Here is a 24,535-nt window from a genome sequence, read left to right as displayed (position 1 = left end):
TACCCACACAATCGAAAGTAAAAATGACCAGATATGCACTTTGGAGAGCACTGGCATACGCAGCGATGGCGATATAGATATGTTCATATGGAAACTAACGCTTCTACGCCGTCATTTCTTATTTGCCTGTCTAAAGGGAAATCTTTACATGTACAATTCATTGAGAACCAGCATACTAGATGAATACATCCAGAGAGTGCACCAACTATCTAGACCAACATTCGTTGGAAAAAGTGAAATAACAACATTTGTTAGCAAGTATCTTCTGTCTGTAATTGTTTCCTTTTTTCTTTTGCAAAAACAGACTTCTTTGCTCCCAAAAGGACTGAAAACCAAAAGGAAGCAATTATTGCCAAATTTTTTTTCATTTGTTCCCCTAAAATTAATTCATATTTTTATTTTAGATTTGTTCCTCATAAAAACTTCTGGAGCATAAATTAGCCTTAACCTGAGAAATAAGACCACATTTGATGAAGCCTTCAATCGGTAGAGCCGGAGTGGTTTAAAAAAATATGTAAAAATGTATCCTAAAATATTAATACAGCACATTTATAGGTAAAGACAAATGAAGAAAAAGTAATGCCTCAATATCTGTGTTAGCAATGTTGGCAAAAAATGTTTTCGTGTCTTTTTTTGGGGGGGGGGGGCGGGTGAACTTCCAGATGTCTGTCAGTCTGTACATGCATAAACTACAGGAGCAAGGAACATTCTTGCAATGTAATTACTTTATCTTGACTTCAGGTATTAATTGGAATAATGTGAACGGGGAATTAAATAATTATCCATCAACATCTTGGCAGTTAGGGAGAAAGACTCTCCCCAACACATGTTATCGGACTCTTCGCACACTGAAATAGGCAATCATGCCTTCGGTACGGCAATCACGACTTTCCAAAGAGACGTGAACGTAAGTGAGAAAAGCTGGGTCTTTCAAGCGTAGCCGTAGAGTTGGCGGGTTTGGGGGGGGTGGTGTGGTGGGGTGGGGTGGGGTGGGGGGGGGTGGTGTGGTGGGGTGGGGTGGGGGGCGGTGGTGTGGTGGGTTGGGCGGGAAACGATCGGCCCTGCTCAGACGGGATTTTCCTCACGCCGTCGGCGAATCGGGGCCCGCGTGCAGGAACGTGGCGGACTCTGCAGGCATTAACATGCAGGGAGCAGAGAGGTCTCGGGCCTACGGCCCCAGGAGCATGGCAGTTAGTCAATGCGGAACGCTGAATTATTTATGTGCGCGGCTAAATAAATTCCAGCCGCGGCGCTGAAAGGAGGGAGGGATTGCTGGCAGGCTGGAGATTAACGCCGAGCGGCCCAGAAAAAGTTTGGCCCGATAATGAGGGCAGAGGCGAGGATCTTCATCAAGGAATTAGCATGCCGCCGCCGCCGCCGCCACCAGCGACGCCAACGCCGACGCCCACTCGCAGGAGCCAAGCAGGTGACGGGCGGTTCTGCCGAAATTCAGGCTCAACTGCGAGAGATGAGATTCCAGTTCATCTGCGATGAAAAAAATTATTTAAAAAAACGAAAACAGACAAACACTGCTGACTGATACAATGGGACGAGCCTTCAGCGAAAAAGGTGTTCAAAAACGAGCTTCGTAACTTCCGGTTCAGGGCTTCAGATGCTCCTTCACTGCAGCCATGATGGGACTGTGACTGGCCTTTTCCTTGTTTATTCAAAGAGTACGCAGCTTGACAAATAATCTTCAGCAGTGCTCACTTCATTATCACAGAAAACACCTTCTGGTGAAGTGTCGGTTGTTACTAGAAAAAGAATTGCTATTCCAGTTGGATATATTCAACACGGCAGAATTAAATGTTTCTAACAGCCATATCGTTGCCTGGGTTCAAAAACCTGAACAATGAGAAGTGAAAAATGTCATTAAAGGCAGTACTTGCTACTGACAAGATTAAAAAATAAAATAAAATAAAAAGCATCACTCTTCCCAGGGGTGGAAATCCAGGCTGACAGACATTTTGACATAAGTGGACTAGGTTAGCCCCAATATAGCTTAGGCTTTACCCGGAGATAGCCTGGTAATATCCTAGTCGGCTAGAAAGAATGTAGCCGGGTTTTGACCTGAGTGCCTATACGGCGTTTCACCGACTTTTCACCACAAACATTCTCACTGGGTTTAAAATGAGCAAAGATATAAAAAGAGAGAATTACATCATATGCAATGAGATATTTCACCAAAAAAGGACTCTAACACATACACTGTTCACATACTGCCTTCCCTCTCATCCAATGCTTAAAATACAAATAACAGGTTTGACAGTCTTTACACTCTACCCTGGTGTAGCAGTTTGCCTAAGAACTAAACTTACATCACATTACAGCATTTAGCATACACTTTCAAGCACAGCAACTTATACGGATTCCATTTTAACATACAATTCATTTAGATGGCTAGAAGCATTTAGCATTTTTACTGAAGCGATTCAGGTTGAGTACCTTTCTCAAGGGTACAGCAGCCACACCCCAGTTGAGAATCGAACCCAAAACACTTGAGTTATGTGGCCCATTCCTTAACCATTTTACTACGCTGCCTCCCATTAGAACACATTACATCTGACACATGAATAAACTGTCCAAATCGAGAGCTTCCCCCACAAAACACACACTTCCAATTTTCTCCCGACATTTCATTTTCTTTGGTTCCGTGCAGTAAGAAACAAATGGCAATCTGGCACTACCCCCAATTTGCATCCCCCCCCCACCCCTCAGGGTACTGAATATCATACTGGATTAATGGTAGTCCTATAGGTAGAAATAAACCTGACGCTGAACTTCGAAACCGGAAATCCCATATTACTGACACGCAACGGCAAGCTGTACGGCTGAGATGCTGCCAGTGCTTTCTCAAGGGCAAATTCAGCAATGGGCAAATACATCACGTCCTGAGAGACAGCAGGTCAGAGTATTTTACCGGGGTCCTTGGTAAAGGTTCTTGCCACATTTTGAGTTTTCTGTTAATGCACAGTAAGCTTTATGTCTCAGTTCAACATAGCTCTCTGGGGGGAAAAAAAATACTCATCTCTGTGAAATTATATTTCAAATAAAGCGTACCCGAGTGTCCATCACTGGCTTTGCTCTAAGTACAGTATTGTACAGGGGCAGGAGCATAGCATAATGGGTTAGTGAACTGGGCTTGCAGGTTTGAATCACATGTGGAACACAGCTATTTTACCCCACGATCAAGGAGCTGAACCTACATGGCTTCTCTAAATATCCAGGTGTATAGATGGATTGCATGTGACAGCATAAATTGCTCAGAATAAGAGCATCTGCTAAGCACCTGAAAAGTAAGTATTAAGAATGCATTGGGCAGCTCCAGGCATTTGGCATTTTCTACAGGAGCCCCTGCAAAGGCGCAGGATAAATCATGGCCTAATCAATCAACGCTGATGCCCAAGATGGATCTGCTGTGTTTAATAAATGTGTTCGCCAATAAATGGTTTTAATACATTTATTTTGCATGCTTTTAACGAAGGCTCTTTGCAAAGCACAGGCCCGTTGCTTTTGCTCAGATACAGATTTCAGTTGGTCAATGTGCTTTTCACCACAGTCCTGAAAATATCACCGATTTACACTACTGTTGTGAATAGAGGGATCATGCTTTAAGCTTGTGAGCTCCACTGAGTCCACTATGAAGCATGCTGCACATCTGCAGTAGCATACTCTGACATTCAAAACTTCAAGTCTGTGTGGGTTGCATGATATATATATATATATTTATTTTTTTTTTTTCTAAAAAGGATGATGTCAACAGTAACAAATGATCCACAGGGTTTACAGAGTACATTGTGGAGGGAGTCAAAAAAAAGCATCGCCTGAAGTCATTTAGCTTTTTTTGAAAATATGCTGAAGTGATGCAGACATCACCTTCCTACTTTCTGTAAAAGAAGTGAATATAAATCATACACAAAACAGAATCATATCTGGAATGACATGACTGTTCAGTTTTGAACTGATGCAATGAACAGAACGCAACAAGCTGCTTACTGTAGAAACCAGCAGCCCTCTCATTTAGGCTGACAAGTTAGCACAAACGTATCACCTTCGCAGAACCAGGCAGTGCCTAATTGAGTTTGGAAAAAGAACGCCACACGATCTGCGAGATTGAGATTTGTATAAAACCTGAATTGAATAAAAACCTTTTGACACACTTTCAAATTAACTTACAAAGACATCAGAATTGCTTTAGCGGGCCCATTAAAATAATTTCTAGTCACAGCAGGCAATTTCGCTTTGAAATGAAAATACAAATAATATTTCATTTTAACACCTCCTATTGAAAATATTTAAAAAGTCTTTAAAAATGACCTTGGTGCAAATCCTACTGAAATTGAGCTTTAAGATTAAAGTAAAAACAATGTTAGAAAAAAAAAAATAAACTAATAAAATGAAAAATTAAATTTCAGTTGAACTCCATTTACCACAAAGGAGATTTGGAGTGACTAATGAAGAAAGAACATAAACCATTTCAGAGCACTAAAAACATTTTATTACCATAAAATGAAGAGTGTAGTTAACTGGTGGCAAAGACGTGGCACACATAACAAACTAAGGTGTCAAAACTGACAATTTTTTCTGTGATCTGGAAAAAGAGCAAAACAAACAAGCACACAGCTCCACTGTCGCTAGTTTGGTTTTTATGCGGCTGCGGTGCATTTCAAACTGAAGAATGTCAGTCATATTTCTGCGTAAGTGGCGTTCTCATTGCTGCAAGGTGTAGAACATTCAAATGAAGCTGCCAAACCAGAAACCGCCACCACGTTTTCTTCAGACTGAATAAGCAAACGGATCACAAAAGTGCCCTCTATCTGCGATCTGAGACAGCAGAAGAGCCCCATTCACTCATCAACAGGGCTCCAGAGTAACACCTCCTCTCCAGCAGTCTTCTTTCATTAAAAACACTCAATTATTTTGAAGGAAAAGAATATGCCATTCAAGATTTTAAATAAATAAATAAATGGCTATTATACATACAATTATATTACGTACAATTATTATAGTATGTTATATAAAATTAGGAAGAAAAGGGAGGTAAGAGCCAAATAAACAAACAGAAACAGTTGAAGTGTGCAATGTCCTTTTGTCCCCTAAAGTCCATTCTCCTTGCTAAAGTAAGCATTTCCATAACAGGCAGTGTAACCTTCTGCATATGCATTCAGATCCAATCAGCTCCAGTACCTTTGCCCTGTCTCCTCACATTTAACAGTACAAATGTTTGCCACTGGTAGCCTCACACAAGGAAAAGCAAGGGGCGGAAGCACAAGCCAATGGGAAGGACGTTTCTGCTGCGATACTACACAGGCCAATCAGAAGCAGGTTTTAGGTTGTGGGAATATACAGGCCAATGAGAGGCAGGTTTTAGGTTGTGGGACTACACAGGCCAATGACAGGCAGGTTTTAGGCTGTGATACTACACAGGCCAATGAGAGGCATGGTTTAGGCTGTGATACTACACAGGCCAATGAGAGGCAGGTTTTAGGCTGTGATACTACACAGGCCAATGAGAGGCAAGTTTTAGGCTGTGATACTACATAGGCCAATGAGAGGCAGGTTTGAGGCTGAGATACTACACAGGCCAATGAGAGGCAGGTTTGAGGCTGCTATACTACACAGGCCAATGAGAGGCAGGTTTGAGGCTGCTATACTACATGGGCCAATGAGAAGCAGGTTTTCAGCTGCGATACTGCACAGGCCAATGAGAGGCAGGTTTTACACTGTTAAACCATGCCAGGAAAATGCAGCACACACATGATTAAAGAACCACTGAGTTTAGAGACATAATAAAAACATCCATCCAGCATGCACTGTGTACATTTATTACTCATAAGCTTCCAAATTACTATAATTAATCACAGATGTATGATTATTACAGTTGTTGTTGTTACTGGTGTTGTTATTATTATTACAGGCTACAATTTGCTCAAAATAAACTGCACAAATCATACCCATCCACCATGCAGCCAGAACTCAACAACAACACAAACTTTTTTTTCTCCCCGCGGAACCCCCTGCTGTGTCTTATTTTTCTTCTTTTTTTCCACCAAAGGGTTCTCTCTTATCTTTAGCTTACTGGTAGAAGAAGTGACTGATCAATGCTGTTTAAACTGTGCGATGAAAGGGAGCAGGATTACATACAGCTTGACCTTTCACTGGGAGGGCCGGGCCCAGCCGGACTACAGGGAGTGTGCGGGAAGGGCAAGCAAGCGAATCTATCAAAAGGTAATGACTCTCCCGCGGCTGCTATTGTGTGCCTGTACAAAGGCAGTTAACAGATGCTTTTCAGGGACTACTCTTTAGGCCCATTCTTGCCATCTGCTCATCCTTGGCAATGACATTAAAGCAATCCCGTCTCCACACTGGGGCACTAGAGAATATGCACGTTGCATATGCTAGCAACAGATAGCACACTTTTTCAATAATATTTCCAAAATATTCCCTTTTCTGTGAAACAACCAATATTCTGGCAATTAACCATCGTTATAAATTAAAACACTTTCTCACTGAATCCACTTGCCATATTTATAGCCGTGTAACTATGCTTTGAAGCGCCCAACTTTGGTTTACCAATGGGAAACAAGTAGGCGTTCAGCCTTCCTACATAATCAACTGAATGACTCACCAATGCACAAGCAATACCTCAACAAATACAGTTGGTTCGTTAGCACAAATTTACATTCTCATAATACAATTCACACGATTCAATTAAAATAAAACTTTTTAAAAATTTGAACCTGTTCTTCCACTTCTCAAGTGTTCAGTTTTCCTAAATGCAAGGTGGCCACCTTTAAATCGACTCCACTCGATCATTAAGACCGATTTTCACTGCAATGGAACCCTTTTACCACTAAGAACAAAAGGAGAATGTTCCGGAATGTCCGTGGACACTACGTACGACAACTGTCACACGTGGTGCGTTTACTTCCTGATGCCTGCATTGTGTGTTTTTTTTTCTAAACCAGGGAAGGAAATACGCAGCATGTCAATGCGAAGTGCCGCAGAAACGGAGCTCTGTTTCCTGCTCTAAACTTCTTTCTGTGAGCCTGGCACAAGCAGGGCTGCCACTGCCAAAACCAGCAGAAACACAAGCTGTTTACCCCAAACTTGTACAGGGAGAGAGCAGCCCTGCCCTGCGGAGACACCGAGCTGACTGCAAATCAGCCTCTTCTGGGGTAACCCATGTCTGAAATGGCTGGGAATTCCATTTGGTTCCCAGTGAAATACTCTTGTGCATGCTTTCAGATAAATATTTATCCCTCATGTTTCCAAAACATAGAAATGTCTACATACCATATATTGTTTATTGTATATTGTTTTGACATATTAATAATAATAATAATAATAATAACAATAATAATAATAATAATAATAACATTAACAATAACAATAATAATAATAATAGTAGACTTATGACATACTAATTTGCTAGGTCATTTATTGCTGTAAAAACACAGATATAGGTCCTTAAAATCAGAGGACCTTCTAAAATGAACAATGCAGAGAGACAGTGCAAAGATATCAAAGCCGGTGTAATGTGTGTCCTTTCCCAGGAGGCAGCCAATGAGAAGCAGCAGGCCTGCAGGGACTGCTCACCTCTGCACTGCTACCTATGAGTCAGGCAACCTGAACCACTTCAGCAAATACCCAGCAGCACAAATGAACGACCCATAAAAATGTCAGATTGACATAACGATCACAATCATGTCTACTGGACAAGTAAATCATAATTAATCTAATCATATTTATTAGTACACTATCTTGAAACATGAAATGCTAAATAATCTAAATGTTTATGTATATATAGGGATGTGAGTATCTATTCATTATTTAACCTGCTGATTCCTATCCCAGAATGCATTGGGAAAGGAACAGGTCACTGATCCACGGAAGGAAACCCACGCGGACTCAAGGAGAACATGCTAACTCCACGCAGGGCGGTCTCAGCTGCGGACCTTCCTGCCGTGAGATCACAGCTCTACCCACTGCTCATAGGCTGAGCCCCAGCAATGTCTCAGAATGTCAGAAAAAAAGATGCAATAACTGCCCCTGCAATGGATTACACCACTGCATAATTAGTCCTATAATGAGGAACTCATATTTAAAAAATTATTAATTACAAAAATCTGTGCTGTTGACAATTCAGCTTTCATTACTGTGCGAAAGACACCTTTATTTCAGTCTTGCATTATTGCGGCTATTTTTAAACAACCTAAAAGCAGAAAGGGCAGACTAGCTTGAAACAAATTACAGAGAGACCTGCAAAGCAACAGCAGGCACAGGGGGAAGATGCAAACAGAAGGTTTCACTCAATAAAAGCAGCATACAATTAAGGTGTAAAACCAATGTGAGAGACAGAGAATGGGAGAAAGATAAAAACATCCCACAAACTATTGAGCAGGTGATAATGGGACGAGAAGGTGCCAGTGGAATAGGTGAAAAGACAGTCATTTTACAAGGATTGTCTACACGTCTGTCTGAGCTAGCCAATTAGCTCACACAAAGACGCTGCGAGCCAGACAGACGCACACACGGTGCGGACCTAACAGTGTCGGCATTTAGAGGCTGAATCACCGGGGTAACAGAAATGAATGACAGGTGCAAAAGCATCAGAAGGTGAGAGCAAGGCTATTAAGTCACCTCCTTAACGTAAGGTTGCCATGAACCCGCAGACATATCCCAATGTTCAGCCCTCCTCCTCTCCTGACTGTGCCCATGGCGACAGGGAGCTCCAATATGAGCTGTAAAGTGGCGGGCGTGGGTCTGCTGTGGAAATATGGCCGATTTATACCCTTAATGGCAATCAGCTGTACAAATTAAGCAACAAACAATAAAACTAACAACAGTCATCCTCCTCATCATATCCCCGACTCCTCAACATCATCATAATCACCCTCACCATCACAACCATCCAAAAGACTATACTGTGGACAATCATTAAAAAGACACAGTACTAGTGTGTGAATAAATGCTTGCCTCAATATAATATCAATGGGGAATCACTTGCTTTGAAGGAAGCTGTTACGGAAATGAGATGAGATATTATGAACTGTTGATTCAATTATTCAAATCTTGGATGTCAGTCACTTCTTACAAATGTAAATAAAGTGTGTGTGTGAGGTGTGAGTGTGTGTGTGTGTGAGGTGTGAGTGAGTGTGCGAGATGTGCATGCTTGCGAGCATGTGTGTGGGGGGGGGCAGAAACCCTTTCTGCTTATCCTGTCCAAAAGTACCTCAGACTGTACCATTTAAAAACTACCAGACATGTCAAAACTTTGGTCTCTCTCTTCGTCTGAACACTCAAAATCACAGTGCCAAAGGTTTAGTCAGAGGAGGAGGATAAAAATAAGTTTTCACTGAAGTACCTCATTGTGTTTCTCTTGACTGTCAGTGACAGTGAATGCTGCAGTCAAGAGGGAGTAGGGTTAGAGGTAAACAGAAAAAATAAATTAGATTACATTTTTTAAAAATTATTATTTCTGTTCCATCACAGGAAGCCTTGGCCAAGCGCATACCGGATCCCTCTGAGCCATTAAAATACCCAAATTTCACCATCACTGGGGGCTAGTCTGAAGGAATGTGACGTTTAGGGTAGCTAATGAACACAAAAACTCCTACAACAGGGCTAGTCATCTCCAGATCCTGCGGGCCACAGTGTCTGCAAGCATTTGCTCCAATCATGCACTACACCACCTGATTTCGGCAATGAACTTACTTTCTGAACCAAGGAGGTAAAACGATTAGTGAAATCAGGTGGTGTAGTCCATTGTTTTATATTTATTTTTGTAACTGCATAGGGATACACAGCAAAATACAACACAGCGATTACTGTACAGAATCATGCAAATCCAAAACTACTTTTACTTTAGTTAAGTGAACAAATACAGAATGACCTAATCTCACCTACATCCAAGAAAATAAACTATTTTTAGGAATTCCTACAGTTGGGAAAAATGCTTAGAAATCATGATACTTACTGAATGGTATTTCAATTCAATTAAAAATTAAATTCTTATCCACTTCAAATTCCATTACATTCAGACCCATTACACATACGCAGCACTGAGTTTACTCCCAGTTCAGTAGGAATGCAGAGCAGGCCTACTATAAGCCAGTATACACCGCAAACCAGGAGGCATTTCTTTACATTGCCACTATCTATCCCCCACAAGTCTATTGTAGTTGGTTATGACTACAGTAACATTTCAGGTTTTGTCAGTTAACCAGAGGATGTTTACTCACCCATTCTTATTTAATTATTATTATTTTCATTTACACACAATCTATTGATACAGCTGGGCATGTTTAATGAGGCAATTCAGATTAAGTGCTTTGCTCAAGGGTACAATGGCAGCCTCCCAGCTGGGAATCGAACCCGCACCCGTGGACTCACAGGCCCGGTTGCTTTAATCATTACATTTGAATGCTGTCCAGCTGGCAGTGAATCTTCACGTACATCGACGACCGCAGCATTAGAAAGCTCCTAGGTCTCGCACGCGGAATAAGAATGCTGAGGCCAGCTGGGTCATTCGATCTCCAGTCTTCTCCTGAAAAGGGGGGGGGGGGGGGGGGGGGGGGGCGGAGGGCAGCAAACGCTTTTTTCTCCACGAGCACGAAGCGCTCACTCCCCCAGGCCTCGAGGTAGGCGGTGGGTTATTTGTGTGATCCTCCCAATGAATCTAAAGCGGAAAAGGAAAGCTGCTGCTTTAGGCAGGCACTCCCACAGTTCTGCTTTATGCCCGCACTCCCTCAGTGCCAACACCCTGTTAAAATGCAAACTTCCGCGGCCCTGCAGGGCTATGATACCACTCAGGACCGCCATGCTGGCTCGCAATGGACATAGCGGTGGGTGCACAAAGAGAGATTGTGGATGCAATCCCTCTTTGTGCACCTACCGTGTGGAACCGGGGGATGAGAGTCTAGGAAGTGCAGTATGAGAGTCTAGGAAGTGTGTTTGCATGATGGTACCTGTAGTTCGCTATGACTATAAAAAAGCGATTCTGATGCTGATTTTGGTGGTCACTAAAGGAGACATATTCCATCAGGTTATTGTGAACAGACCGCCTGGAATAGTCTGGTTAGCAGTACTATGGGTAATGTAGTTCCCTGCATGTAAATATAGATAAAACAAGTATTAATTATCTGCACCAATACAGTATATTGCAGACAAAACAAAAACAGTATTTTTATTGAGATTGAACAGTTGGCAATGCTGAAAAAGCCCCACAGAACTCTTATTTGACCTGTCAGGACAATTATTTACAACAAGCGCTGGTTTTAAAAATTCACCATACATGGCTGCAATTTCACAAGAATAAACAGCTGTGTGCAGTTGTAACACAAAGGGGACAGTGTGACACAGCACCGCTGTGCACTACGGGAGATCACACGAGCGCTTCCTGGTTACACAGAAACGGGAATAGCTGCGCTCATGGACAGATCGCACGGAGCTGGTCCCGGCCTGCAGAAAAAGCATTTTAAAATGTCTTTCCCCCCATGCTGAACAGCAGTTAAACATGTCCGCGTGTGGACCGATATCAGAACTTACGTTCCGTTCCAGGCGTTTAGCCGGATGCCAATCACAGACGAGGGCCGCAACGCGACTCAAAATTGACGCCATTATCTCGGCAAACAAGATGGCAGCGACGCTTCGGTCATCTGAAGCAGAGTATCCAGGGCGTATTCGGCCGCTCCAGGGAGCGGTGAGATTCCATTATCAGAGCTCGCCATCGCCATGACTATTTAAGTGCGACTGCCAATACCGGTATTTCAGAGGGAAGAGGGTACCTATCGGCCATCAAAGAAAGGGCAGTGCCAGTTCACCCGTTAGGATAAAAGTTTTTAAAGAGCAAACAGTCAATAGACCGGCACGTTCACCGTAGTGTATTATTACTATTATAATAAAGATGAGTGCTGCAGAGTATGATTGAAACTGATGGCAGTGACACTATCTTCTGGCCGCATGACAGCAGGAAGGCTAGTCGGGGGGGGGGGGGTGTTTTTGATCCAGTCAAAACCGCGGGTCTACGGTCACACAGTTCCTCCAAAAATAACTCATTAAGACAGGAAGTGTCCGTCTCTCGCATCTTCAAAGTCAGAGCTTTGAAAGAGCGCCCTCCGGTGCTTCCGCGTGATGGATGTGGCCGGCGTCTCGCGGGCCGACGCGCCGGGGGGAGGGACCGGAAAAATGATTCATTGTCTCTCCCGCCCCCGACTCCTCCGGCCCCCAAGCTGTGGGGCTTTTATGGCTCTCCCTGGCTCGGCTCTTCCATGGATCGCTTAAGTCTGACATTTATCACTTCAAAAGTGTTAAGAGAGGAGGAAACAAACGGAAGCGTTTCAGTGTCCTGTCGGGATTCCACGCGCGCCTCCGCCTTTGAAATTCTAATTTCCTTTTGGAAAACTCTTAAGAGTCTTGTGTGGGGACTTCATGACATTTACGATCTAAAAGTGGTCAGGTTAAACGTTTTGATTGACAACATTTACAATTTGTAAAAACTTTGCTTTTTTTAAAAAGTCAGAACGATAACTATGCTTTGACATATCAACAATGCGCATGCGTACACACACACACACACACAGAGTTAAACGTATAAACTTGTTTATTCTAGTTGTCAGCCACGTCAGTCAGAATGTTTTCATTGAAGCTGCAATATTTGCCCATCAAGAAATCCCGCTTTTCTTTATTTGTTTAAGTCATGTGGATAAATGGCATCAGTGAACGCCTTGCTAGGGCAGGGGTTGTCTCGTGACTGTGTACAGAGTAAACCAGGCCATGAAGCTGAGATTAAGCCGCGTGTTATTTGGCTTTTTCTCTGACTAACATCTCAGACCATTTAACCTGGGTTCAAACAGGGGCCTTCATCTGGTCTTCTCTAACTAATATTTCAAACTGTTTAACCTGGGTTGAAATAGGGGCTTCATCTAGCATCCTCTTGCATCTCAGCCCGTTTAACCTGGGTTCAAATGGGGCATAACCCAAAGGGCGGGAACAGGGATGAGTGGCACCCTGATGCTCTCCCCATCTGGTAATGACCTTGGTTGCTTCACTGCATTTTCTGATGCACGAAGAGGGAAAAAGTGTTTTAATTTGCATGCATAACGAGGCAGCTAATGAGCTGTACTAATGGGATTTCATTTGCTCATTAAAGATTTCGTTGTGGTGCAAGAAACCATCACAAACGACAGTCGATCTGAAACTGAACCCAAACAGAAAACACCACCAGTCCTTGCCCTTTCCGATTGTACTGAAGGAGTAACTCCAGTTAATAATTACTCATGCTCGATATGATCGCTTTCAAATTGCCATCACCGTCATTATTATGATCCATCATCTTAAAATAAGATTTCCCCACAACGCTTTATTAATTCTACAACCCTCAAAGAATCTTTCTTCATAAATGGGAGGGAAAAAAAAAAGACTTTTCCGCGATATGTGTCTCTCATTCCTGTGTCCTTACTGCCTTTTTAAAGATTTAATGTATTCTGAGTCAAACAATTCCAAGATTAAACCGTCAAAATAAAACCGGCCATAGAGAACTGGCTCCCGGGACAAACAGAACATCTAGCCGCCTGCAGGAAAATCCCAAATTCGCTATTGCTAGACATTGTAATTGTAGTGTACAAACATTGTAAAAAACTAAATGAGGATGGTGCCACATATTGAGGGTATATAGCATGTTATTTATTCCAACAGGCGGCAGCTGACTGATGTGTCGGAATAACTGAGTGTAGCACAACAGCTGTGAACCTCTCTCCCCCCCCCCCCCCCCCAGAGTGCTGTAAAAATCCTCCTCACCAGGGATATTTTTACCCAAACCACCCCTCTCCCACCCATCAATCACAGAGGGTCAATTACAGTGGTGTAATCCATAACCGATTTACTCGAATGATAGTCTAATTACGCCTGTTGACTGCACGCTTAATAACTGACACTGATAAGCGCACGAGCATCCGCCGCAGGATTGCTTCAGCGAGCGACGATGATAACGCGCGGCGTAGCGGGCACGCCGCCACGCCGCCACGCTCGCCGCTTTCCCGCGACCGCGCCGCAGCCGTCCCCGCCGCGCGCGGCCCGACCCGCGCGAAGCAACGCGCGGCCGGAACCGCGATGTAATCGCAACTGACACCCAATCCGCCACCAATCCCCATGCCCTGTCACAGACGCTGTGTCTCCGGTGGCAACCGTTAAGAGGACGGTGTCACCGGAAGGCGTCACGTGACTCCGGGCGGGCCGCGGCCCCGAGATTGTCCGTCATATTGCATCACGTTAAGAAGCTGCTGTCGACCTCATCAAGTCAGCCTGGATTTACAGTGGCCACCCTGCAGTGCGCGTGTCAGTGTGTGTGCGTGTGTGTGTGCGCGTGTGTGTGTGTGTGTGTGTGTGTGTGTGTGCGTGCGTGTGTGAGCGAGTGATTGTGTGTGTGAGTGTGTGTGGTGTGTGTGTCTGTGTGTGTGTGTGTGTGTGTGTGTGTGTGTGTGTGTGTGTGCGTGTGTGTGTGAGCAAGCGAGTGTGTGTGTGCGTGTGCTCACCTTTCTCTCACCTCCTTCCCTGACATTGTCCTCATTAGAGAATGAAAGTCACACTCAATTAATTAAAACTGCACTGAATCTGGCTTCGGTTCCTGCTGACATTTACTGTACTGAATATTGGATTCCATAACTGTGCGGTAATTGCAAGGGAACTGCACATATTCAAAAATCCGTCCTGGGCATGTTTGTGCTGAATTTCTGAGATAAAAACACCTTTATAGTTTCAATGAAGCAGAGGGACATTAACATGCATAATCAGGTAAATTTATTTTATTTCAGACTTCATTATGGTCAGTTTTGGATCATCACTGACATCACTGCACTGAACCAACAAGGACACCTGCTGTGCATCAGTGTTCATTGTTGTTAGGCTGCAATTAAAACCCTCTAGCTTTCACCCTTTGCCAGAACTGCCCAGGGGAGACGGACATGGGCACAGCTGGTCTTCTCCCCCTGTAGTGCCAGGGGTTAAACCTCCCCCTTCTCTGCTTTCGGGACGACACCACTAAAAGGTTTGGCCCAATCGATATCAGTCAATCAATATTAGCTGTAAAACCGTGATGAAGGATACCGTAATAAACCTCTTAATTTCAGTAAAACAAGAGTTAATAATGTTTTCATGCCAAACGTTTTTTAATGGATGCTCATAGGTACATAAAAAAGGAAATAATTATATATCTACAGTATAACAACAAGACGATAACGGTATGACAATTGTTCATATCGTTTAGGTTCTCCTCAGTGACAAACGGCCCTGCACCAGATTATTTCATGTGAGGATGGGGCGAGGAACAGAGAGATATGCAGGTGGCCTGTTGGTGTGCATCATCTAACATGATGGCAACGGCAGTTCCGAGTTTTACCCCCCAGAACTGCAGCCTCTGCAGCAGTCCGCCGCCCCCGCAATCGGCCCTGTGGAATTATGAATGGAGGCGGCTGAGAGAGAGAGAGAGAGCGCGTGATTCCTGCTGAGTCGGCGGACGGGGGGACGGCAGCTGGCAGCGAGAGGACGGCCGCGGGAACGGAACGGAACGGCCGAGGCGCGGAGCGCGCGGCGCGAGTCACGTGACCGGGCCGTGTGACGCAGGAGCACGAGGCGCGGAGGCCGCTCGATGCATTCCGCCGGACGCGGGTGCCGTTGGCTTGGCAACCGGGGGGGTGGGGGGGGGGGGGTGGGGGGGGGAGGTGGAGGGAAATCCAGGCAGAATGGGAGGCTTGTGGGAACGTTCCCAGACGGAAGTTTTAGGGGAATTAAACGGGTGGTCTGCGTAGGGGAGAAGGACGGGCAATGCCGTGGAACACGCGTGACGCTGGTCACGCTTACTGAACGACGGGGCGTTTCAGCTCCTGGACACGAGCAGCTTCACACACACACAGACACACGTGACATGACGATTTCCTTTTATTTAAAGTTCTACACAGAAACAAACTCTCTCTCACACACACTCACGCACGCACACACACACACACGCGCGCACATGCACACACACACACACATACGCACACACACATACGCGCATGCACACACACTCACCCAAGGCTAAAGACAGCCAGTGAGGCTCTTCGGGGGGGGGGGGGTGGGGTGGGGGGCAGGTATTTGTGCTGCAGGCGAGGAGAACGAGATGGAGGCTGAAGGAATGCATTACAAATAAAGAAACCCAATTAACACACAGAAAGCAGACAGGGAATATCTGAAATGCCAGGGATTGGTTCATTAGCACTCCACGAGGGGCCGGACGACTCCGGAGCCTTCCATCTCAAACTTATTTTAACCTGTAATAGCACTACCCCACAGGTCCGGTGTGTGCTCAGCACCGATCAATAAAATAATGCATGACAATGGCAGCCTCGAAAGGCCTCACAGCAAACCCACCCCAAGGTGCGCACCTCAGGCTGGTAGATTCCAGAAGACGAACAAGCATCTCCGGCAAGGAGCAGTAGCCAAGCCTTTAGGAAGCACACGGGCACTGTCTATGTAACGCAATCCCCAGCTTCGCGTTCACCAAACAGGGGCCTGTCTCTGCAGGAACGCTGTCGCAGGGCTAACTGAAGTTCGATGTGGATTAATTGGCTGCGGGATAAGATGCAAGGCTGGCAGATCAACAGAGAGAGCACTCGGAGGACCCTAACTGGAAATCCAATAGTTGCGACGGGGGCGGTGCCAAGCGCGCGGCTTCCATCCGCCCGTCTCACATTTTTAATTATTCAAAGGACAAAGGGATACAATTCCAAGCTGTTTAAAGCTCCCCGAAATAGTGAACGTTTTAATTTTTAAAATTGATTGCCGAGGTCAACGCTCGACATTTAGCTTTGCAGTGCGTCCAGAGGAGAAGACGGCCTCAGACAGAATCAAACGTAATCAAGAAATAATGGTGAAATTACAAGAAAAAAAAAACCTCCTGCCTCATGCTTAGGACCTGAATTACTCATTACCCTTTGAGGAGTAATATGTCTTTATAAGTGCGCGTATTACAGATCGATATTGTTCTTACTGCGTATCAGATCACAAAACACACTTATTTAATCATGCAAAAATCTGCCCTCTGTAGCCATGTCATAGATCATCGTTAAGTCACTGAACAAATTTTTGCTTGCCAATATGGCTGGTGAGTGAATGTTGATTTAACTGAAATACATGAGCATGCAATAACCCCCCTCTCATCTAAAATGTCTTTGTGTATTAACAATTACATCTTAGTATTAGAAATATATAGTACAGTAGATCATAGCTTTTTAAATAAAGTTTATATGGACAAGAAATCAATAGATGTACTGATATCAATGGCTTAGCCAATCCAAGACTGCATCAAAAACAGATGCATTAGATTGTGGGACCTCAGCCTCTGCCGTGTGTGTGTGTGTGTGTGTGTTTGCATGTGCGTGTGCATGAGACTGTGGGACCTTGGCCTCTACTGTGTGTATGTGAGTGTGCGTGTATGCGTGCGTGTTTGTATGTGCATGTGCATGAGACTGTGGGACCTTAACCTCTGATTGCAGCAGTACTGAGAAAAAGAGTGACACTGGATCCTGTATCTCAGGAGCATTACAGCAGTACAGCACTTAAATCCTGAGACACAAAGATCTGTTCACAAAACGCACACACACATACACACACACACGCAGGCGCACACAAACACTCTCGCGTTCTCTCACACACACATGCACACGCTCACGCTCACACACACACACACACATACAGAAACAGGAACACACGCACACGCCCCCACACACACACACGCACGCACACATACACATACAGAAACAGGAACACACGCACACGCCCACACCCACACACACACACACACGCCCACACCCACACACACACACACACACACACACGCACGCACGCACGCACGCACACACACACACAGTAACAGGCAGGAGCAGCAGGGGTCAGAAAGGCAGGGGCCGGCATTAGGAGAGGAGCTGCGGTTTTCATCTCAAATCTCTCTGACGAGCCGCGCTCACTCAGGCACCCGGCACGCCGACGGATCTCCTCGTCAGAGCAGGTGCTAATTACAAAGTCCTGGCTGCCATGGTGACCCTGACGGGCACGCAGAGGAGGCAGCCAGGCCGCCATCCAGCCGCCGGCCCCGCCCGCAGCGATTGGCCGCGGCACCCAGAGCACGTCTCAGGACGCACGGTGTATTACACGCGCGTTAACACTTATTACGGTCATGACTTCCCGCTCCGAGCTGCTCGGCACAACATTAAACAGTCTGGGCCTGGATCATCGGCACGCCATCGGTACCGACAATGTACTGCTAACGTTAACAGCATCCGCCGCCTCACCTCCGTATGCAAGTCTGACAGGAAGTGCGATTTCAGACAAGCATAAGTGTGGCGGCTCTTCCTTCCCCCTCAGGCAAACATGTAGATGGGACATTATGAGGTCACAGAGGGAGGGGTCAGAGCTAAACGCACACGCGCGTGCACAGCGCTGGGAAGACATTAAACGTGTAATCATGTCCGCGCTCGCCGCGAGCACGGCTGACGGCCAACGGCTTCAGTTCCTCTGGGGAAGGCGGGGAGAGAACCTGGCCCGCCATATTTCACCCGCCAAACGAACGCCACCTTCAGGCCTCAGGACTGACGCTCGCTGCTGCGAAACCGCAGGCCGCCGAGACCCCCTGACGTTTTCGCCCAGACGAAAGAGCGATGGCGCCGAGCGGCCGATAAACCGATCCCGATCCCCGGTACCCTGATCCACCACCAGGAGGCAGTGCTGAGTAGCTACAGAGTAGGGCTGCTGCGGTCGGTAATGTAATGCACTTTGGGGAGAGAGGCAGGCATGAACTAAAAAACGAACGCTGGACAGACGATGCCATCGGTTTCGAACTTCACCAGAATTTCCTGTGTTAATAACATGAGCTCTGTGCTGTCAGTATTACGGCCTGCAGACTGATTCATCGCAAAACAGAAATAAACAGTCAATAAGAATTAACATACGTTAGCAATACGAGCAAGGAGAATAACACAATTTACATTAGGAACCCAAAGAACCACAAAGCCACACACATGCACACACACACACACACACACACGCACGCACGCACGCACAGCTACTCAGGGCAGAACTCCCCTTTCTCAAAATACAGACTCCCTGACCTCTTCCTCCACAACCTAGAAAACACAGGCTCCTACATCCTACTTCCTGAAGCTGACGTAGGTCTGATGTGCAAGAATGAAGAGATCTGTTTTGCATGAGCTCATGGGCTGATTACAGAGCGCACAAGGTTAAAAACGGTGAATCAGTCAGCCGGGCCTAATTAACGGAAGGTCCTGTTTATCACCACAAATGGGGAATTATTCAGCCATCTCCCCCGGAGGAAGACAGAGCTGGCCTGTGACTAACCGTTAATGTTTTAATACACGGCAACAAACACGAGGCCAGCAGGAAAAACACGATGTACGCATTTTCTCTCATTTTCACAGATAAAGGTCATGAAGTTCAGAGACCAAGAGACCTTCGCCTGTGAAAATGAAGCTTGTTCCAATTTCATGCGCATTATTAAAAGCAAATCGTATATATTCAAAATGCTTTCACTCATGTTCCCTTGACTGCTGCAAAGGGAATTATCACCAACATCTGTCCCAAAAATCAGTTTTTTTCCTGCATTATAACCACAACTTGGTACATTCATCAATCACCAACATTTCCTGGTCAAACTGCATTAGTCATAGGGGGAAAAGCACTTGCATTCATTAGTATTCCAGAGTTCACTGCATTATATTGATCGAATCTAGGCTTCCCTATCTCCAAACAGCTCGAATGCAATTGTTGCAAATACTTATTGACACTACACATCCACTGAATCACTCCATACAACTTTTCAATCCAACAAACAGTGCATTGGCCTAAGATATATCCTGCATACAAAAACTGCTGCTAGATAAACTATTCCACGAGGAGTTTCTGTTACGGCTGTTAGATTTTATTCATTGGTACAGTGGCATACTATCATACCAAGACAGTAGTTAGGCTAATTGTAATGACTATCAATAAAAATTTTAAAGAAAAATATGAGGTGTGTGGCCCAGGTAAGGTGAAGCAAATATGCTTCTATAACGAAAGCACTGCACGAGGTGAATACTGCTAAATTAGTTCTCTACGCAGTAGGACAATGAACAAGCAATATTGGCTGTAACTAGTTGTTAGCAATTTGCAAAACATTTATAGCCTTCCTCAGACAGTAGGTCTTGCACCTCTTAAAGCACGATTTATATCTTTGTGCCATTTTGCTAAGTAACCCACGATTCCGCCATTTTGATAGTACTTTAAGAAACATGGAAGAACTGCCGTCCTTATAACGTGAAAACAGCATACCGAATTCTTCTGCGAAATTTCTACATCCAGATATCTGTCTTTCTCACAGCAAGACAGTTGAGGATCATAACATTTTAAGCTTTAAAACAATGTAATTCTGCCATTAGGTACATGACAAACGCAACTGGCAAACCTAAGAATTGCATTTCAATTTCAACTGTCGTTCGGGTGTCCATACCGCCCAGTGGAAGTTAAACCGATAAGGATGCACGGCATTAAAAGCTTTACATGTGCGATATAAAACACACCAGACAAATCATGGCTACCAGTGAACACACTGTCACTTCAGGAGATAAACTAAGTGAAACCATATCCACTTACAATCATCACACAATCTCACTGCATCTGGTCATTCTTATTCTCCTCACCTGCGCTGGTTCTTCTATATGAATATGATTATTCACAAAACAGGCGTCATATTGAGAAAATAAAATAAGGTCACCCTCTACACACCTGCCAGCACTTTATTTTTGCAGACAGTAATGAACAATGCTCACTGCTGTATGCTAATCAGTTTTTGCAGTGCTTTAGCCAGAAACACAATCAACACTGTTTTCATTCCTAATATGTATTCAGAGCACTTATGCCGTAAATATGCATAATGCAATTATGGCTTTGCAATGTAATGTACCGTGTTATTTACTGATTTCACTGAAGGGCCCGCAAAACTTATGCCAGCTTAGCACAGTAAACCTGGGCTCCTCAAGGTATTCTATTCAGGCTAACTGTCTTGGAAGGGAAAAAAGCACACAAAAAAAAGATTTATTTTTCAATTACTCTTTTTATTTTCTAAAAAAAATTGGGGAATAGGCCTACATTTGCTTGAGAATGAAAGGAAATCAATCGTTCCACACGTTTACGGCCATACGTCTGCAGCCATTTAAACGGCTGAAAAAGGAAGGTGCGAGAAGTTACGGGCACAGCAGTATAAACGACAAGAAAAGGGGGCGAAAAAACAAGATAACGAGAAATAAATAACAGATAAATCAGCGCAATAAGAATGTAAAGGAAGGACGGCACACGCAAGCACTGGGCACTTATCTGTTCACTGCCAGCATGGGACATGTCAGAGCGGGAACATTAGAAATAAAAAATACAGTACAGGCGGCCATCCAAGTTTACCCATCCGAGACGTCACACAAACAAGGATGATGGGCTGAAAGGGATGTCACAGCGAAATATGGCTGAAATATGGCGGCGTCTCCCTGATGTTACAGAGTGCTGTTCTGCATCAACTGGCGCTGGGGATCTTGCAAAGGCCGATGGGAATCGTGATCTCCAGCAAGGACCAAGGGGGTGGGGATACCATGACTTAGCCCAAAACATTGTATCCCCACCCTCCAACCCAGAAAGCTCAAACGTAGCAGCAAATGGATCTTTTACATTACATTACATCACAGGTACTTAGCAGCCTCTCTTATCCAGAGCGACTTACAAAACATTTCACACATCATTTACATTGTATCCAATTATAGAGCTGGATATATAGTGAAGCAATGCAGGTTAAGTACCTTGATCAAGGATACAACGGCAGTGTCCTAGCAGGGAATCGAACCTGTGACCCTTAGGTTAGCTTTAGGTTGCTGCCTATCTTTCCACAAGACAGTGATCGCAAGCGTAGCTCAAATTCAACCAAGAAATTATTATTGACCATAGCCCCCCCAATAGCTATTCAGCCTCCAGTCTTCAACCTGATTGGAAATTCGTGATGTGAATTTTAACAGCCAGAGTCCACATGCACAGACCTAATGGATGTTGGAATGGTCTCAGAGTCCCCATGTTCAGTGAGCTCATAAAACCCTATTTCATGAATCAGTACAGCTATGAGAGGGTGCACAAAGTACCAAAACAGGGGTGTCAATCATTCTGACACCTATTTTTGGGAAGTGAAATTATTGCTTGTTAAAAAACCCACTTGTTCTTTGAGGAATTGCATTTGTATAATTGTTCCATTTTTTGAGTCTACAATATAGCTCATTACTTGTGTTGCTTGTAATATGGTCTTTTTTTTCTCATCTTCGTCAGCGGTGCCAATCATTTTGGGTTTGAGCCCTGAGTGTCTCTATTTTTATTTTTTTAATGTGTATTCAGTGGAATTCCAAATTACCACGGTGGAAACGGATTGAAATTACCAGCCTGTCTCCAGGGAAAGAAAAAAGAAAAAACAGCAGGACATCAAATTCCATTAAAAATCCATCAAGGTTGTGGCACTACATACAATTAACACTCAAACGTGACTACTTTGTATCTTTGCGTATAAACTGCTTTAAAAACACACTATTAAACACTCACCTGTATCGGTCTTGGTCTCTGCTGCACTTGACTGAATCTACTCTGCTCTTGCGAATTCCATGAGCTGACAAACACCCATTACAGGAAAAAAAAGTGTCACACATTTCCTAAATTGTATATTATAAACAAGGTTTAAAACTTCCCCAGATGGTGATTTTTGCTGTATGAACTAAAAACCTAGGTTGATCAGCTAAACTAAGGTTACAAACCAATAAAGACATTGCTGGATTGCATTCAAAATTTAATTTCATCAGCCGGACAACAAACGTTTACCAACCAACAAGCTAGTCGGTTTCTTGTATTTTGCATGCGAGCCAGGTGGGTGATGTCCATACATCCCTCACTCACTCACTAACCTGTCTCCTATCCAACTTTCAAGAAAGCTTACAAATCCCATTAAATTTGCGTATAATTGTGATTGCAATGGTAACTTAGCAAACGTAGCTACGGCTAGCAAAATATGAGCCAAGCTATCTAGATATGTAACGTTAACGGGACCAGCTACAGCTAACTAATCGCTTAGTCCTAACGTTAACGTTATTTGACTTTTGAACTCTTAAGTAAGCAACACTGGCAGCTTTGTGCAAAGGCTGGCATATGGTAGGTTAGCACACTGAACTGACTGTGCGACAAACAGCAAACAATCAGTCACCTCAAAAACTTTTAGGGCTTATACAGTGTGTCTCTACCTCTTCGTGCATCTGCCTTTACTCCTGACGATGAATGTCTTTCTTGCAGTTCTGTGATGGTAACACCAACATTTTTGTTTTCCATTTAAAAATACGTTTATCTCTGTCTGATGTTTCTAAAGCATAGGCTACTCTGTATTCGGTGAGCAGCAGAAGGCGGTGAGGTGGCAAATGATGTCATCGATTATATCAGCTGTTATAAATTATGCAACTGCAGCTGCATAAAAAGTGCAAAAACTATCTTGTTCTTGTTGTTCCGTTTATCAGTCTTTGTCTCAATTATTTCTTCATTGTCACATTTAGATAATTTAGCAGGTTTGTTGTAGAATTATTTGATTATCATCAAGCTAAAGTTTTTCAACTGTAAGTGAGCCAACATGTTTCTCAAAAAGCTTTTAGAGCACTCATGCTGAAAATATGTTAATTAAAATATGCCATCTTAAATGATAAATGAATGAATATGAATTATTGTGAGATCCATTACTCTGTTTTGCTGGGCTAAAAAAATCATAAGCTGGGGAATATAATATTACTCATACAAACTCAGTTCCATCCCTTGTTACATTGCTTAACTAGAGGTAGTATTTCTGAGTGGGCAGCATCAGCTAACAGAATTAGCTTGTTAGCTACAACTTTCAGTCTTTTCCAGATTCCATTTGGGTTTCGTAGTCTAATTTAAGATATGCCAGCTGAACTGCCAGCAAGTGCTAATGAATCCTCACTGTCATGGACAAGTCAGTGCCAATCTTACCGAAACTGAATTTCCATTTTAACCTTGCAAATACTGACAGATTTTGCCCTCTGTTATTGGCATACCCAGTTACACTAAACACAAATATATTTGTGTACAATGTTTTAAAGTGACATTTCCCATATTTCCAACAAAATATACACACTTCAACAACCAATCCAGGAACAGAAAATTCACAAAATGCAAAAAAAAAAAAAAAAAAAAAAAAGTGGTGTGGAATCAATGAGATTGTTCTTGTCTTTCTTCCAAAGAACAGCAACAACAAAACTTTTCTCAAAAACCACCTTTATAATTCTTAGAGCACAAGAGGGAGACCCTTCATGTTTGGGGGGGTGCACTGTCCAAGGGTTTTTGTGTTTTCCTTCCAATCAGCTGACAATTAAAACCTTGTGAACAAGGTGTGTGGATTCCTTAGCCAATAAATTACTTAAATGAAACACTT

At 44.0% G+C, this 24,535-nt stretch overlaps 1 protein-coding gene and 1 long non-coding RNA gene across 10 annotated transcripts in view; both read right to left on the bottom strand.

Moving 5' to 3' along the window:
- The window catches only part of LOC118210090 (cell adhesion molecule 2-like), a 331,663-nt gene that overhangs the window by 294,781 nt on the left and 12,347 nt on the right, over positions 1 to 24,535 (bottom strand). The window lies entirely within an intron of this gene.
- Positions 1,802 to 23,504, bottom strand: LOC118210091. Of its 4 annotated transcripts, none has more exons than XR_004761805.1 (3): positions 23,343 to 23,504; positions 22,654 to 22,717; positions 1,802 to 1,845 (listed from the first exon to the last, which is right to left on the bottom strand). It is a non-coding gene; the product is annotated as an uncharacterized LOC118210091 (long non-coding RNA). The 4 variants fall into 4 exon arrangements; XR_004761806.1 differs by lacking the exon at positions 1,802 to 1,845 and adding an exon at positions 9,368 to 9,405; XR_004761807.1 differs by lacking the exon at positions 1,802 to 1,845 and adding an exon at positions 10,635 to 10,681.

This window comes from Anguilla anguilla, chromosome 12 (assembly GCF_013347855.1).
Source record: "Anguilla anguilla isolate fAngAng1 chromosome 12, fAngAng1.pri, whole genome shotgun sequence".
In the NCBI taxonomy this organism is placed as follows: Eukaryota; Metazoa; Chordata; class Actinopteri; order Anguilliformes; family Anguillidae; genus Anguilla; species Anguilla anguilla.
This window is presented reverse-complemented; position numbering and strand designations above follow the sequence as displayed.